Source organism: Pteropus medius, unplaced genomic scaffold, assembly GCF_902729225.1.
Source record: "Pteropus medius unplaced genomic scaffold, Ma_sr-lr_union100, whole genome shotgun sequence".
Classification (NCBI taxonomy): Eukaryota; Metazoa; Chordata; class Mammalia; order Chiroptera; family Pteropodidae; genus Pteropus; species Pteropus medius.
Genome location: NW_024345601.1, coordinates 16,037,125 through 16,050,974, shown reverse-complemented (window position 1 = coordinate 16,050,974; position 13,850 = coordinate 16,037,125). Strand labels below are relative to the sequence as shown.

Below are 13,850 nucleotides of genomic sequence, written 5' to 3'. Positions count from 1 at the left end.
TGTATAAAATTTTCACTAAAGGCCTAAAGGCCTAAAGATTCGCTAAAGAATTTTTGACCCCATTTAAAAATAGAAGAATCTTTTTTAAGACCTACTATTGGGTGTATAATAGGTGGTCAATAAAGCCGAAACCTTATTGTCATCATTGTTGCTATGACTACCTCATTGTGGATCAACCTGAAACAACTTTCACCATGGCTTCTTGGACCACCATCCTCCTATTTGTGATGGCAGAGAATATGAGTCCTGATTTAATAAAAACAGTTTGATAAAGTGCCCCCTGAATCTGCTCTCTTTCCACCTCAGATAGATTTCCCTCCAGAGATCTTAACTGTAACTCTGACTAAAATCATTATTGGCAAGTGAGAATGAAAAGCTTTCTCAAATCTCAGTCCTTTGTATTTATTAATTAATCCTCAAGCCAGGCATACTGATTCTATTTTTGTTTCTTAGTCACATAAGGAGGTCAAGGTTATTGAGGTGTGTCTAGTAATATTCAATAAAGAAAGGCGAGTTTGAAAAGAAATATTAGTTCTTCCCAACAGGCTTTATCTTCTAATATAAAACTAGTATTGGCTTATTCTTTTAATTCTTTTATTAGAAAATTTGAAAAAAAAATGGTGAGAAAAGATCAGAGATTGTCGTTTTGAGATAATATTTTACCCACTAAGAAACAATTTGAAGACAAGGAAAATCTGCTATTCTGTGAACGCCTCCAAAAGTCTGCTATTAACTACTGTCGCTACTCACTTTACTCTGACCATATAAGCTGGAAATGGGAGAGAGGGAGAAGGATCACAGCACCATATAATGTTTTTATTTACCTCGCTCCTCCCAGTTTGAAAACACAGAACTGCTTTATACTGGTCGTTTCATCACTGGCTTGCCTACACTCAGATGAAAACTTCTGCTGTACAACAGATTCAAATGCTTGATTTGTGGGTTGGAAGCCAGGTTCTAATGACCCCACGATGCAGCCTTCAGGGGATTTGGGGAGTTGGAAGCAGGCCAGTGTCCAGGGAGACACTGGCGGGACAGAAGAAAGTGGGGACATCTCTTATAATAGTGGCATTCTCTTGGGCCAGCTCTTAGTTGGGTGTGGTGGTAGTGCTGGAGAGAGGTTATCACAGTCCCATGTCGCTCTGGGATCCTAGGCTTACTTCTGAGTCTCAGGTACCTCATCTGTCCATCAAGGTTAGTAATATAAATCCTATCTGCAATTCACAAGATTTTACGTAAATCAAATTATATATATAGATATATAAATATAGTATCTATCTATCTCCCTGGAAGTATAAGAGCATTTTGATTATTATTACTCTCATCTTCATCATCATCATTAGGTGTATCAGTTATCTGCTTGCAGCATGTGAAACTGCTAGATCGAAGCCTGGTATATCAGGACAAAATACCCCTCCCCTATTTTGAGGTGACAGCTGGAAGATAGGAAAGGGAGGTGGGATAAAGAGCCAGTAGAACATGTTCTGTGTGCTTGGGAAGTCTCCAGGGCACACATTTATGGCTATAGCCTCCTCATGCTCTGCATCCCTAAGCTACCTAAGCAGTTTTAACAATGTCTATATATATAATTTGTCAGCTCTTGGTGACCATTTCTCTGTTCAAACTGGAGGCAGGCTTTAGGGTGGGAGGCAAGAAATGAGAGTTGGGATTGTAGCACAGGATACTAGGCAGCATCATAGAGAAGGCAAAGAAAAGGCACTTTTTTAGGTTGCTCTGGATCTTCATCACTAACATTGTGAAGTGGTGTTTACACTTTAATAAAATATGATGAGGACAACAGTATTCAGAACAGCAAGTTCCCATGTAGGCACTTAGACTCCTTTCGGAGGAGCTAGTTTGATGGGATTAGCTTTCACTATGAGCTGTATTGGCAAGCCTTTCAGAGATGTTTCAGCATCATTTGTATTTTTCAATCTACAATGTGTACTACCCATCTTACCTAAAATACCAATGAACAAAGAAACAAGATGAACATTTTCCCAGGAGACAACAATGAGAAGAAAATAGGTTTAGGTACTTGCACAATGAACCACTATTTAATGAGAGTTTAGGTTAATTCATTTTTCCTTACATGGGAGAAAAAAGATGAAACATCAGTGGTGTGAAAGTTCTAGAGAAGGCTGAAGATTGGCTTAAAGCTGACACTTAGCCTGAACAAAGCTCAAGCCAATTTTAAATTTCTTTCATGTTTCCCACCGTCCTCTTTTAGTATTCATTCAACGATTCTTAATGACAAGAGAAAATTTCCATCTTATAAGAAATACAGAGACTAGTCTTGAGAGACACTCATTGTGCAAAGGATTCATGTCATTTCCTCTAGGGTTTTTTTGATGTTCCTTCTTTCTCTCTAGTTCATAACAAGGATTTACAGCTTAAACAACATCAAAAAGGAAAGGTTTCAGACAGTGTCCTAAAATAGACTAAAAAAAATTCCTCTACCTCTTGGTGCTTCTAAAACTTATTTTAAACATTTTGGATAGGAGATGTTTTAGAAATCCTGGAAACCTATCACGTTCTATTTTTTAATAGTCTCTTACTGGAAACTGTAACTTTGAATTCTGTTGGCACATATCTTCTCAGAATATGAGATTTAAATGGAAGTAGAACTGCCTGACTTAAATTGTCCAGAAAATTTAAAGAATGCTTAATTTAAGGGGAAAAGGGGGTTTTGAGAAAGTATTTCTTTGATCAATGTTCTTTCGAAATTAATATAAAAGTTATTTTAAAAAAAAAATTGGAAATCAGAGCTACCAAATAATTTTAAACCACTTCCGAAGCAGAGAAACTTAGCATCTAATTTGCAAAAGAAGAGAGTTTTATAACAGAGGCTTTGAGAAGCCCCAGAGACGTTCCAGAAATAGTTCAGCAAATTAATCGCCCTTACCTTATTTAGATCTGGCCATTCTTTTGGTAGAATATGACTATGGATGTCAATTTTCATCTCCACAGGATCAGAGGAGAAGCACATAAGAAAAGAAGTTTTGTTATCAAGAGATCTCCATGAAAACCATGGAGTTAATTGATTTATTTTGTCCCTTTATGGCTACCCTCAGGCACTGGTCATCGACCTGCACGGCCCACTCTAGGTCCCTTGGAACTGCCATATTAAAGTTCAAACTTCTGTTTGTTATTATGTGTGAACTTTGCTTTGGGTCAACAACTGTGGTAATCAGGACTAAGCGCAAAATTAAAAAAAAAAGACTACTAAATGCTATGAGGTCAAACATATTACAGGCTGCTTTTAAGTCATTGCAGGCCCCAAATGGACTAATGTTTATTTTCAAATATTTCAATTTTTATCAAGATATACATAGTAAAAAATCAAATAATACACATTTAAAAATCAAGTAGTACAGAAGGTTTTTAAAGAAAAATAACCGATCCCTGACTCATCACTTATTACTCTTGGTTTCATTCCCCCGAAGCAAACAACTTTAACGTTTTTGTTTTGTTCAGTTAGTTACCCCCATGTCTTTAAACAATACTTAGCAGTTGTCTTGTTCATGAAAATTTGGCATGTCGAAAAGTTGTGGGGGAAGTTTTTTTAAATTTTTTATTAGAGTTTATTTGAGCCAAACTGACGACCTATGCCAGGGAGCAAGAAGATTTCAGTTGCTCTGAAGGGGAAGTTTTTAACTTTACTTTAAAATCATAGAAAGAGCCCTTTCATTATACATGTTTCCTCCATTGCCTTTTTTTTTTTTCATTCGTTAATTCAGGCCTTTAACAAACATTTATTGAGAACCGCTACTTGAGGAGGATAAAGGTCGAATGAGATAAATTGATACACATGTTTTAATGGATAATTGTACACAGCCGTAAGTGTGGAGAGAAAAAAGAAAGTAGCCATTTCCATCAAGAGTTCTCAGAGCAATTTGGGGAGGGCTTCCATTGGAGCCTAAAGTGGGGCTCATGGTCATGCCTTAAAAGAGCTCGCAACAAAGCAGCCCTTTATTGTTCTATATTTACCCCCTTTCTATTCCTGGAAACCTTCAAATGTTCAAGGGATGCAGGGGCCTGGCAAGCCCTGAACCTACTTTTGGAAGCCTCCTTCTTCAGCTCACTATCCACAATACAGAGACTAAGTAGTTTTAAAAAGCCTTCCAACAAGGGTATTCAACTAGATTCTAGATAAGTTATAACAAATATTTTAAATGCTGCTCAGCTTGAAAGAAAATGAAATCCTCAAGATTATTTTTTAAAAAAAGGTTCAATGAGATAAAATTGAATGAAATGAGACTTAAACTAACCTGGAGGCACATACCAATACCTAAAGTCAGTTTAAGCACGTTTAGAGCATAGGAATATGAGCCAGGCACTGTTCCAAGCATTTTACTCACATCAGTTCATTTATTTCTCATAACAGTCCCGAGAGGAAAGAACTACTAATATCCATTTTATAGACGAGAAACTGAAGCACAGAGAAGTTAGGCAACTTATCCAAGTCACACAATAAGGGGTAGAGCTAGAATTTGAAACCAGGCAGTGTGGATGCAGCATCCTAGAGCTTTGAGGATTAAAATTTCACATGCATGTGGTAGATCAAAACTCTGATTCCCTCATTAAGCTAGAATTCTATTAATATTATTATTATTATTATTATTATTATTATTTTATGACATTGATCAACAAAATCCCATAAGTTTCAAGTGTACAATTCAACAGTATGTTGTATATGTATTGCATTGTGTGTTCACCACCATAGTTAGATTTCTTTCTCTCACGAAATATTTGACCCCTTTTACCTCTATCTTACCTTTCTCCTCCCCTGCCCCTTCCCTCTGGTAACCACTAGTCCACTGTCCATGTCTATGAGTTTCTCTTTGTTCGTTTGTTGTTTTTAGATTTATATCCCACATATGAGTGATATCATACGGTTTTCAACTTTTTCTGTCTGGCTTATTTCACTTGGCATAATTATCTTAAGATCCATCTATGTTTTCACGAATGGCAGTATTTCATCTCTTCTTATGGCTGAGTCATATTCCATTCCACAGCTTCTTTATCCCGTCATCTATCATAGGACACTTTGGTTGCTTCCATGTCCTGGCCACCATGAATAACGCTGGTATTAACATCGATGTGCACATATATTTTTGGATAGATGTTTTCGAGCTTTTTGAGTAAATACGCAGTAGAGGGATTGCTGGATCATATGATAGATCAATTCTTAGTTTTTTGAGGACCCTCCATTCTGTTTTCCATAGTGGCTGTATTAATTTGCAGTCTCACCAGCAGTGTAAGAGGGTTCCTTTTTTCCACATCCTCTCCAACACTTGTTATTACTTGTCTTGTTGATTATAGCCATTCTAACAGGTGTGAGATGGTATCTCATTGTGATTTTGGTTTGCATTTTCCTGATAGCTAGTAAAGATGAGCATCCTTTCATATGTCTGTTGGCCATTTGTATGTCCTCATGGAAGAAGTGTCTATTCAGGTCCTCTGCCCGTTTTTAATTGGGTTGTTCATTTTTTGTTGTTGAGTTGTATGGGTTCTTTGTATATTTTGAATATTAGGTCCTTATCGGAGGCTTTATTTGCAAGTACATTCTCCCATTCAGTTGGTTGCCTCTTTGTCTTGTTGATGGTTTCTTTTGCTGTGCAGAGGCTTTTTAGTTTGATATAGTCCCATTCATTTATTTTTTTAAGCTAAAATTCTTGAAGGGGCTAAACTCCTAGTAAAAATGTAGATTAGAAAAATAAAATCCACTGGTCAAACAAAGGGAGTCTGTAAGGAAATGTCTTCACTATGGTGAAGAGAAAAGAAGAAAAAGAAGAGAAGACATTACAGGGTTTTTTTTTTCCTTGAGAATTTCTTTGAAAAGTACTATTTAAAAATTAACAGAGAAACTATCAAATTATTGGCCAAGTTTGAAAAATAACAAAACAGAACTTTTATAAATGAAACCATAATAATTTAAATTAAAAACTCAATGGATGGGTTCAACAACAGAATAGACATAGTTGAAAAGAGAATTAATAAACTGGAAGAGAGACTTGCACAGAGTGATGAGGAGATTGAGCATATATAAAAGTGCCACAAAGTACAAAAAATAGAATAAAAAAGTCTAAAAAGAGTCTAATCAAAGTGTTAAAAGAGAGGAGAGAGAAATTGGAGGAGAGATATTCCAAGAGATAATAGCTGAGAATTTTTTAATCCTGATGAGCCAACAAATCCAAAACTCAAAACCTATATCATGAAAGATTAACAAAAGAAGCTCCATTTTTTAGAAACCTTGTAGTAAAACTATAGAACACAGATAATAAAGATTAGATACTATAAACTGCTAGGTGAAAAGAGAATGCCTTCAAAACTCAGTAATTAGACTCACAGCCAACTTCTCACAGCAATGATGGGAGCCATAGGACAATAGAAAATGTGCTCAAAAGGCTGAGACATTACTGTCAACCTGGAATTATATACCTTGTAAAATTTTATTTTAACAATGTGGGAGAAGTAAAGATATTTTCAGATAAAAACTAAGTTTGCTATTAATGTACACTCCCTGAAGGAATTTCTAATAATGTACAGGCATATCTTGGAGATAATGTGGTTTTGGTTCCAGACCACCACAGTAAAGAGAATATCACAATAAAGTGAGTCACACGGATTTTTTTGTTTGTTTCCCAGTGCATGTAAAAGTTATGTTTTCAATATACTATAGTCTGTTAAGTGTGCAATAAATAGCATTATGTCTGAAAAAGCAATGCATTTACCTTAGTTAAAAATACTTTATTGCTAAAAAAATACTATCATCTCAGCCTTCAGTGAATTATAATCTTTTTGCTGTTTGTGGGTCTTACCTTCAATTTGTATCTTAGAAGCACAATAAAGTGAAGCTCAGTAAAGCAAGTTATGCCTGTACTCCAGAAAGGAGGATAATGACTCGAGAAAGAAGGTCTGAAATGTAAGATTGAGTGGCGATCAGAGAAACTAATAATCATAAGTAAATCTAAATAACATTAAATATTTAAAATAGTAATAGTGTCTGTTTTAAGGAGTTAAAGCACTAGCAAAACGTTGTCCAGCCATACTCTTGGCTTTTCTCTCCAAGGCATGCTCTCCTGACAGTGAATCTTGTAATTTTAATATCTTTTGCAATCTGGATAAGTTGAGAATTTCTTAAATTATCAAGTCCTGTTTTTTTTTTTCTTACCAGTTTTTCAGTCTTTTTCCTCTTGTATTTTACTATAAGCAGCAAGAAGGAACCGGGATGAACCTTTAACACTTTGCTTGGAAATCTCCTCAGCTAAATATTCAATTTCATCCCTTATAAGTTCTGATTTTCACGCAGCTGTAGGACACACCACCGAGCTAAATTTTCTGCCACTACGTAGCAAGGATCTCCTTTCCTCCACTTGCTGTCCTGTTACTCATTTCCTTCTGAGTTCTCACCAGCAGTGTCTTTAACATGCATATTTCTACCAATAGTCTATTCAAGGCAACCTAGGATTTTTCTGTCACATACCTCAAAGTTCTTGCACCCTCTGCCCACTGACCAATTCCAGAACCACTTTCACATTTTTTATTTGTTACAGCAGCGGACCACTTTCAGGTACCAAAATCTGTATTAGTTTCTAATTACTGCTGCAATATAGTGGTTTAAACCAACACAAATTTATTTTCTTATAGTCCTGGAAGTAAGAAGTTTACAGTGAGTCAGCAGAGCCATATTCCTGAGGAAGGCTTTAGAAAAGAATCTGTTTCCTTGCCTTTTATATCTTCAATAGACCGCCTGCATCCTTGGCTTGGACCACATCTTCCATCTTCAAAGCCAGCAGTGTAACATCTTACAATCCTCTGTGCTTCTGTCATCATATCACTTTTTTTTTTTTTGACTCTAAGCCTCCCATCTGTCTCTTATAAGGACTCATGTAATGAAAATGGGCCCACCCAGATAACTCAGGATAATTTCCCCATCTCAAGATTTTTAACATAATCACATTTTCAAGGTCCTTTTTACCATGTAAGATAGCATTTTCACGGGTTCTGGAGATTAGGACGTGGTTGAGTTAGGGTCATTATTCAGCCTGCTACAATTAGTCATGGTAAAATTTTCAAAGTAACAACAAAAGAATACACATATAGTATATAACTTCCAATCTAGTTAATCTAGATAAGAAAAAAAAAAACAATTTAAAAGAAAGCAATGAAGTAAAAAAAGAAACAAAAAATAGGCTAATATAATAGAAAGCACAAAAATAAAATGGCAGAAATAACAAAATCAAGCTATTTGTTGTTTATAAGAAACATATTTAAACTGTAAGGATACATAAATTTTGAAGTAAAAAGGTAAAAGAAAAGAAAAGAAGCAAATTCTAACCAAAATAAAGCAATGATAGCCATGTGTATCATAAACACTTTAGGGGAGTTTAAATAAAAGAGACTACGAAACAAAAAATATTAGGGCAATAGAGGATCACTATATAATAATAAAACGTTCAACTAAGTACAAAGCCATAATATTTGGTACAACAAATTGCCTCAAACTATATAATGCACACACACATTGCATACATATATATATATATATGTATGTATATATATGTGTGTGTGTGTGTGTGTGTGTGTATGTGTGTGTGTGTGTGTGAATATATACACACACACACACACACACACATATATACACACACATATAGTATATATATATATATACTTGACGAATCTTCCAATATGTGGCTCTCAATTATTAACAGGTCAATCAGACAAATTATCTGCAGGAAGCTGCAGAGGAGAGCCCCAATGCTGGGGAATCACTAAAAAACCTCAAATGCATTCCATAAGAGAAAGAAAAAGAGAACGTTTTAAGTCCAGCCTACCCACAGAGCTCTAAGCCACTTTACCATGGGGTCATTCAAATAACAACTGGCCTATAGCCCTAACATTTCTTCCCTCTCTCTGCTTTGACCCTACCAGGGAAGGAGATCAAGCTCAGGGAGTAGGAGAGATTCCAGTTGGGAAAGGAGAAGAAAAGGCCGGGTGCCTACCTTCAGGGAGAGAAGCCTTACCTTTCAATGAGGATTGAAAAGAATTATTAATATATTATACTGGGCATTTTTACTATTTTAACTGAGACTGGGCTTGCAATTTAAAGCTAACTGACACATTTTTATTGTCTAAAAGTGGGTAGAAATGTCATGGAGGCTGCACAGGTCTTCATCCAAAGGGAGGAGAAAGATGACCTTCACCACACAGTACTGAAGAGAAAGTGGAAAATTTTAAATGTTGCATATGTAATGACGTCTAATGAGTCGTGAATGTTCTATGTACCTATAACAGAAGAAGAGAGCAGTGCTTTTAATTTTGCTTATAAAGGCAAACTTTTTGGCTAAATGGGTAGGAAGTCATAGGTTCCTCGCGAGCAAACAGGTAACACTCTTTCAGTTCCCACTACAGCACTAGGAAAAGTGACAACAAAAAGGAAAATTGTATAAGATCTCATGTTCACACTTAAAAAAACGAATTATAAATTGGATGAGCTTTATACTGGCATTTCTTTGTGGAAAAAGCAAGAGATCCTTAAATTATTGAGCAGTTGAATTATATAAGAATAAAAATAGTTTAGACTAAGTCTGAGTAGCTCCTTCCTCCTGGCTCTGATCTGCTAGCCATGAATCAGCTCAAATACCAAGGTTCAACCCTGACTCTACTGCTAATTAGCTAGATGGCTCTGGGAAAGTTATGTGGTCTCTCTGTAAAATAGGGATGATAAGAGAACTGATCTCATAGAGTTATTGTATTAGCTTGAATGATAAAAAAACTATCATCTATGAAATATACCATGACACATAATCCAATTATATCTTAGTCTATCATACGCAAAGACTGGCAGGAAGTCTGGTATTAATTTGAGGGACCTTGCTCTCTCTTTCATGGATTATATAAGAAGCCTGGTTTTATGTGATCCCAGACTGTGGGGTGGGGGCATGGCATGGGGCATGGGAGACTGTGGTAGTCACCGTGATTATGTGTCTCCTTGGCCAGGCCTGCCCTTTGAAGGTGGGCAGCTCCAGTGGTTGAAAGGACCACTCCTGGAGGCCCTCATTCCAAAATGGAATTCTTTCTCCCTGCATTTGCTCCTGTTCTTGTGTTTTCTATCAGTGAATGACAAGCCAAACTTCTCTCCTCCCTACCTCTCTCTCTTTCTTTCTCTCTCCCACCTGCTTCCCTGCCACAACCAATAAATCACCAGATTGATTGATTGATTGATTGATTTAATTCTAATCCCATTGCATCTCCCAACCTTATTCTTACTTTTCTAATCTCACTTTTAGGCCTTATCATCTCTCTCCAGGGTCGTTTAATGAATTATACCATGACACATAATCCAATTATATCTCAATGGTCTCTGACTCCAGTCTTGGTCTGCTATGATCCATTCTGAGGACTCTTGGCCAGTGTGACCTTTCTAAAACACAAAATGACCACATCCCCTTCCAGTTTAATACTTTTCATGATTTCTCACTGCCAACTCCAAGTATGCATGGGAAACAAGGCCTCATATATACTTGTCTACCTCATTGGTCTCTGTGCTTTGCCACTGTGCTATGTGCCCCAGCCACAGGGAATACTTGGTGTCTCCCCAAATGTAATGCATTTTTCCTTTTTGTCTTTATTTATGGATTCTTTGACCTTTAATGCCTAGAGGGACTTTTCCCTGTCTTTTGTGCCAAGTGTATACCTATTCATCACTGAACATTCAGCCTAAACATCACCTCCTCCGTGAAGCCTCCCTTGACTATCCACCGCCAAATGGTAAAAGGGAACCACCCCTTCCTGGAAGAGTAAGTTGTGAGTATGAGTGAGCAGGAATGACTCTGACAAAGCTGTGAATGATTTCAAGTTCATCTTTAAAGATAACAGAGTCCCTTTCTGCTACCTTTTCCCCAGCCTCTAGCTTTTGGCACCCAGAAATGTCTTTATCTCCCTCTTCCTCTCCCTCTCCCTCCCCCTCCCCACCCCTCCTGTCCCTCTCCCTCTCTCCCCCTTTCTTCTACACACACACACACGCACACACACACACACACACACACACACACACACATTTTATTGGTTCTATTTCTCAGGAAACCTTGACTAATACAATGCTTTATAAATGTTTCATAAATACTTGATGCCCAAATAAATAAATAAATAAATAAATAAATAAATAAATATGAATAAGTGGATAAAATGTCTTTTTCAGGAACATTTCTATCTAAGTCTCATGTGAAACTGTTATGTGATAGATTTCAATCTTTATTCAATATCATGTAGCAACAGCTGCCATTCTCAGTATTTTTATGAACACTGTGACCCTTTTTATATTTGGAAAATTAGGTGTTCAAGGGTAATAACAGAAGCAAGATCTTGAATTTTGAGTTTTAAAAGCCTCAGCCTCAGTGGTTGATGAAAAGTCTTTAAGCCATAGACTTAAGAGGATCCATGCTGATATAAATTTTTACCCACTCCTGACTGAGGAAAGACCTCCCAGGTCAAGCAGAGGGGTGTCAGAGAAAGACAGGGGAGTGTGCTGATACTACAGGGTCCTGAGGAAGACACCCATATGCCCTGCCTTCCACAGTCAAGCCTGGGGTGAGATGGGGGAAGACCCCAGATTGGTCTTGAGATGTTGATATGGTTTTAGAGGGGACCTGTGCCTTAGTTCCCAGTCAGTGCCTGGGAAGGTGGCAAGGAAATGTGGTTGAAAGTTGCACCTGGACAGAGAAGGCTTTAGATAGGTAGGCAGAGTACTCAAAGTTTAGCAAGGCAAAGGAGCTACAGAGTCATCCCAAAGGGAGGATTGAAGTGGCACAAAAGCAAGCCAGTCATGAAGGAGCCTTGGTGTGAGTGAGGGATGAGGGCTGAGTCAGCAGGTATCTGTGTGTACTGATGATGGAAGGAAGCTGTTTCAATAGATACCAGCATAGATAGGGACCCAAACCAGATACTGCCTCTGCCTGCTAGTGCCTTAGGCTACAAAGGCGATTAAGGGGAGTCTGAGGTAATGGTTGAGAGCATGGACTATCACATAGATTTACGAACTTTGTCTCCTTGAGCAAATTACTTAAATCTCTATGTACTCATCTCTTCATATGTAAAATAGGAGAATGGTAAAAACTACCTCGGGCTGTTGTAAGAATTAAATGGGTTAAGACATGGAAGGCACATAAAAAATGCCTAGCACAGAGTAAGTGGTATGTAAGAGTCAGTTTTTGTTTTCCATATTATTATTGTCATGTAAGCCTACCAGAATTTAGATAAAATTTCAAAGAAAATGTTATGGCTAAGAGAAATCCTGGAATAACTGAAATTAAGTTTTTGCCATCTGATGGCATAAGGACTTATATGAATAATTAAGAGGCATTATGGAAAAGTAAAAAACTTAGATTTTTTTCATTCTTTTGTATAGTGACACACCTGAAAATTTTGCAAGCGTGACTAGGAACCCGAGGTGTTATTATATAGATAGGGAGGTTTTGAGGGAAGGTTGGGATTGATAATCCCACCATGTATAGGCCATATTATATAAAATCAAATGCAGCAACCAAGAATTAAGATTCAGGAGCCAGGTCTTTGAGCACTAGCTCACCTATGTCTCCAGGCTTGGCTCCATTTCCTTAAATAAACTTCCACTTTCTTTGCTGCAAGGGAAAAAAAAAAAAAGAAGTAAGATTCAATCCAGGATCTCTTCTGATTACATTAGCATTTGCCACATCAAAGTAACCTGAAAAGATTCTATACTGGTAGAAAGCACTATGCCTACTGGAACTCAGGAAAAATATGATTGGCTTACTCTAAATTAGATTTATAAGGGGCAACCTAAAAGCTAGTGGTAAACTTGAATTTTATTTATTTTTCCACTGTAACTTTGAATCAGAGATCAGCTCTCCTCTTTGACTAAGACTCTTCACTCATTTTTGCCATAATTGATGCCTAAATCAGAAATGAGGTGGTAGGTATTTACATAATGGGGGATTATGGGTTATGGTTATTCACTCATAATCGCAATGCTAGGGTTGTCGGTCATTGTACGCTCTTACAGTGCTATGGAGAGAATCAGAAATAAGTGAATGTGAAATTCCATTACCTAAAGTGTATTTTAAAAAGAACCAATTCCGCTCTAGATTTAGAGCTCTGATGATAGAAAATAATAACTTTTTTCCTGTGGGATTGAGGATGGGTTGGGCAAAACCAGGCATCCTCAATTTTAAACCCCAAATAACAATCACTTGGGGGAATTGAAAAATACTGATGTTCTTCCCCACTTCCCCAGTCCCTGTTCCTGCGCCACCTGTCCAGGGACTCCTACTTAAAATCATAACAATGAATAATATTTTTAGTATAAGTATCTCTCAGATATTGCATGGGACATACTTATGCTTAAAAAAATCATTATTTATCTGAAATTCAAAGGTAACTGTGCATCCTGTATTTTTACTTATTAAATTTGGCAGCTCCCAACTCCCAATAGAATTGGAATTAACAGGTCTGCTATTTTTTAAAAATTCTGCAGGTGATTTTAATGTGCACCAAAATTCAGAAACACTGAGCTAAACCTTAAAAGGCCTCCTCCATAGACAGGTTGACAGAATACAAACTAAAAACAGGAAGGAGGATGGGAAATAATTGTTGAAACGGGTCAGTAGAACCCATTGCAACTCCTTTAAAGTCTTCTCTTTTGTTGTCCTATATTCTATATATTATTCTATATTTGTTATAACTTATTGAGAACATGGTGCCTCCTAATCCACAGCCACTTCTGAACCATACCCTTGGCTGATGCTGAGTGGGCAATTCTAGGCGGTTATGCAGGCCTGTGTAGCCATGCTCTGCATCAGTGCCCCTCC

General features: G+C 37.1%; 1 protein-coding gene across 1 annotated transcript in view; it reads right to left on the bottom strand.

The window, feature by feature from the left end:
• The window catches only part of ACMSD (aminocarboxymuconate semialdehyde decarboxylase), a 55,153-nt gene extending 52,065 nt beyond the window's left edge, over window positions 1–3,088 (bottom strand). The window contains 1 exon segment of the mRNA XM_039874533.1: window positions 2,906–3,088. The gene's annotated coding sequence lies outside the window, so the exon portion shown is untranslated.
• Between the last annotated feature and the right edge of the window lie 10,762 nt (window positions 3,089–13,850).